Source organism: Pteropus alecto, unplaced genomic scaffold (assembly GCF_000325575.1).
Source record: "Pteropus alecto unplaced genomic scaffold, ASM32557v1 scaffold454, whole genome shotgun sequence".
Taxonomy (NCBI): domain Eukaryota; kingdom Metazoa; phylum Chordata; class Mammalia; order Chiroptera; family Pteropodidae; genus Pteropus; species Pteropus alecto.
In genome coordinates this window covers 293,824-298,860 of record NW_006434901.1, presented here as the reverse complement: position 1 = coordinate 298,860, position 5,037 = coordinate 293,824, and positions in this window count along the sequence as shown.

The following is a 5,037-nucleotide window of genomic DNA, read 5'->3' as shown; positions in this document are numbered from 1 at the left end:
CTTGTTTTAAAAGCAAACATAATTTATAAACAATGTGAAAAATTATATTCTTGAAAGAAAAAATGTTGTGTTGAAAAATGTATTAACACCTGTAGAAAATGTGGTGTTAAAAAGTCATAAAATTGCAATTCCTCAAAAAATAAAATATATATGCTTAGTAAGAGAACACAATTCAAGCTTATTAGAAGTTATAAGAATATAAAATTAAACATATTACTTTTTTAAATATGTGGATTATGAGACTGTAAAGAAGAATAATACCATGGGCTGGTATGGATAGCATCACAGTATTCCTCTTTATTGTCAGTGGCTTAAAACTATTTTTTAATGCATCAAGAGCTTTAATTAAATTAACTACCTTTTGATAGCATTGTTTCTCTTCTTAGATTGGGTCCTAAATAAATAATAGGAGTTGCAGGCCACACACACACACACACACACACACACACACTTAAGTGTACTTCAACAGGAAAATAGTTCAATATGAATAGATTAATATGACAGAATATGAATTGGACATTACAATATTTACTATATGTATATTTCTCATTTTCTTCCTTTATGAGATCTTTGACCTTGAGCAAGTTATTTAACCTCTTTTTCTCAATTTCCTCATATGTAAATGAGAATGTTAACACATACCTCAGAGATTTGTTGTACAGATTACAAATACTTATAACAATGCTTGTCACACAATAGGCCCCTTAAAAATGTTATCTAGCATTTATTCTTATACACTAATTTAGCACAAGTACTTGGGGGGGGGGTAGTTAATAATTCCTTAATCCTGTACTAAAAACTACTTTCATTCCTAGAACTGTTGATACTTAAGAGATTATAACCAGCAAACATAAATAATCTAAACAATCTATAGTATAGACCAGGCTTCTCAAACTTTGAGTGTATGAATCACCTGGGGATCTTTTTATACTGCAGATTCTGATTCACTAGGTCTCATTTGGAACTTTTATTTCTAATTAACTCCCACATAATGATGAATCGACTGATCCATGGAACACGCTTTGACTAGTGAAAGTATAGAGTCAGCAAACAAAGGCCCCCAGGCCAAATCAAATCTGCCATCTATTTCTGTTAATAAAGTTTTATGGAGACACATTGTGTACTCATCCATTTCCATATTGTCTGTGGAAGCTTTCATGAGATACAATGGCAGAGCTGAGCAGTTGTGACAAAGATCACACGATCACATACATGGTCCACAAAACCTGAAATATTTATACTCTGAGCCTTAACAGAAAGTTTGCTTATCCCTGGTATAGACAGCATGCTTTATTAGTATAAGAGAATAATAATCATATTTTGCAATGTTTTAAAAATACAAAAGATTTAATAAATCTTAAACATAAAACACTAAATTTGGAACTTTTGACTACATCTTAATATTATCAATCCTCTAGTCTTATCGGTCCAATTGTATATACAAATAACCCATGGATTAATATGGAAGAAAATGCCTTGTTTCTGCAGAGTCCACAAAGTCCAGCTTAAGAAAGGAGATTGGGGGAACTATAAAGTAAAACGTTCAAGGGATGCAACTTCTCAAAGATAGATCTCTCTAAATACTGACTGTAGATCAGATGTAGTTGATCAAATTAATATGGGATAATATCTTTAAAAGTGTTTCCATGTGACAGTCAACATACTATTATAGAATAATATTTAGAAAGGCTGTGACAAGTCCACCTCTATAAGGTGTTTGTACCTCTAGAGAGTATTATCTGCCTACATGACTCCATAGATTAAGTAATATACTTGATTTTGAGTCAAGCTTTTAAAAAAATGCATGCCAATTCAGGAGAGACACTAGCTTGAAGACATAAACTTCAAGGTTATGATTAAATTAAAGAAGGAAGGAATGAGTTACTATATGGATATGGGAGCTCAGCAATGATGTTTCAAAGACTGTAAATACCACAGTATGTATTCTTATCTCATATGCATGCATTTTTAAAAAAATTATGCATATAGTTTAGATTATATTTCTCATACTTCTTTTTACCCTTTTTCCATTCAGCACTCACTATGTTTTAATATCCATACGTCTTTCCTTGTGTGTATTTCATTTGCTACTTAAAACTGCTGCATAATGATAGCAGGATGTGCTATCATTATATTTCCTACCTACTACTTTAATTATGGATATCCGTATTGCTTTCTGTTCTCTAATTTCACAGAAAATACTGCAATAAAAATCCAAGTGCATATATACTCTTATGGCCCTTTGAATATAGTAGGTGTTCAGTGATCATCCATTGAATTTTACATGTTTAAAGAGTATTTAATTATTTTGAAAAATGATAAATTGTTGAGTGATAAATGTATTTACCCTAAGAGCATAGAAAGTATTAACATTTTCTTACATACACATATGGGTGTACATACGTATGTGTATATGTATGCATATATGCAATAATATAACTAAATGGATAAACATTATTTTTTCTTCTTTTTGATTACCTATATTTCCTGATATTTCTACAGTGAATGTGGTATTCGTAAATAAATAAAAGAAATAATCAGGGCATTGAAGAAAGATGGCAGGTTCTATGTGTATGTGATTGCTGGTAAATATAAGAATAATACTTTTAAGTATATTTATGCACAGCTTAAAACTGGAATTAATGAATTAACAAATCTATCTATCTATATATTTGTTTTGCTCATTAATTTATGTTTATACATAAATATGTGAGTATATGTACAGGTGTGTGCATATGTGCGCACACATGCACATATACTTATTTTAAGGACTGACAATATCCTTATTGTCACATTTAAGGATAATTAAGTCAAATATAGAAGGCTGGGTTGAAAAAAATCATTGCAAATTTTGAAGGAATTTGTTTCATAGGATGGCTACTGATCAATCCAGTTTTTCCTTTGTATAACTTGCATGCTGCCCACTCTCACTGAGGAAGTTTTCTTCTCTATATTTATGCCATTATGATTGACATGATAGACATGATATAAGGATGCTATTCATCACACTTATTCCCTTGGGCACTAAATTGGTTCTTTCATATAAAAATTGATGTTGGTTCATTCTGAAAGATTTCCTTGTTCTATTCCTCTTCCTCCATTTTCCCCCTCCGCATTGCTAAAACTCCTCTTATTTAATTGTTGGATCTTGTGGAGTTACCTTCTGATCTTCATTTCTTTTATCTAATTCTCATCTTTTTCTCTTTTTGCTCCACTTCTAGAAAATTTTTCTAAGCTTTAATTTTTAGCCCTGCTATTAATTTCTAATATCAGTTAGCCTATATTCAACTTCCAAGAGATCTTTCTTATCCTATGATTTCATTAAAATACTTTGTTCTTTTTTGATTTGTATTATTAACATGTGACTGTTATAAAAATTTAAACCTATTTCATGCTCTCTGTATCATTTTTGTTTTTACTTATTTTGCTTTTTCTTTTTCAGGTGCTTGTCTTTCACCTTAGAGACTTTTCTCAGATATTTAATCATCTTTGGTTGAAAGGATGTCTGTGTGTGTACAAAGAGGTTATTTACTGATAGAATTCACTATGTAGTGAGTGGGTAATGAGTTTTAAATTGGGGAATCCCCAAAATTTCAAAAGTTTGAAGTTTTATCTCTAGGTTATTGAGTATCTCTAAAATATAATTCTTCAGAATTTTGCACAGAATTTGTAGTTTAAAATGTTTACAAAGTTGGACAGGGGGAGAGTGGCGAAGATCTTGGCATTCGCTCTACAGATTGCCACTGACTGCCTCTACGTTCAGCCTTTTATCTTTTCCCACCCAATTCTGCCAGACAGCAAAGCCTACTAACTCTGAATCAGGAGACTTTTTACATCAATAGTTTCAGAAAATAACCCTCAGATTTCCTAATTGGGAGAATGGTAGCCATATGCAGAGGGTCAGAGAGAGAGAATTAATGCCAAGTGAACTCACTCAGGAGAAAAATTTTAATTACATAACTAACTTCAAATGGAAGGAAATTATCATTTTATACCCTTAACTTTGCTGGACATATTTCAAATGTCTTTTGCACTTATTTTTCAAATTAATTTAAATGATCTGTAATTCTCTTTGTCATATTGGTATAATTATTTTCTGTATTATATTTCTGATTATAAAATTATGGGGTAAATTACAATATCATCTTTTTACTGTGTGATTCTTAACTTTTTTAGCATTTACATAAAGACTATATTATATTCCATGTTTTTATTTATAATGACTATTTAATCAATAGATTTTAGAGTCACTTTTTGTTTCAGATATTGATATATTGAGTTCTGGCTGCCACAATACCTACAATTCTTTTGTAGGTATTGTAAAATAACTGATACCTGAAAGTTCTCTAAAGTCAAATCTGATATTCTATTACCCCTAACTCTGTTATGTTAGTCACCAGGGATTCAGATTTCTGGATCTTAAATGAAATTTTGAATAATAATATCCTAAAGTATCATATCAAACTTAATAATGTTCATGAGAGAAGATGATAAATGATAAAGACAATGATCCTCTTACAAAGAACACGATAAATATTCACTCAGTGTTTTCAAAGAGGCGATAAAGCAGTAAAATGAAGGAAGACATTTCAGAAGCTGAGTTTTCTTCATAGTAGAAGAGAGCAGAGAGTGTGACGGGATATAATAATCTCTGCTGGGGGAATGGTACGGGGAAATGAGTGGGAAATACAGGAGGCCTAAAAGTAGATGAAAAGTAATTCTCCATACTAGTGTTGAGCAAAACATGACAGAATTAGAAATGGGCTTTGTGCTGGCTCTTCCAGTTTGAGGCAATCCTTTCAATTCAAATCCTTCTTCCATTATCTTTCTTGTCCTTTCTTTTTGGCTTCCCTTCTGAACTGCCTCATAACTCAATTCATCATCTAATAATCTCTTTATAATCTGTAACATTTACTTAAAATTGTAGAGATAATTCAATCCTCAAATGAGAAAAAAAAATATTTTGAAGTTTAATGGTTTAATGTTAACAACTAGAATTAAAAAATAAATTGCATTGAATTTTATTAAGGTTTGAAA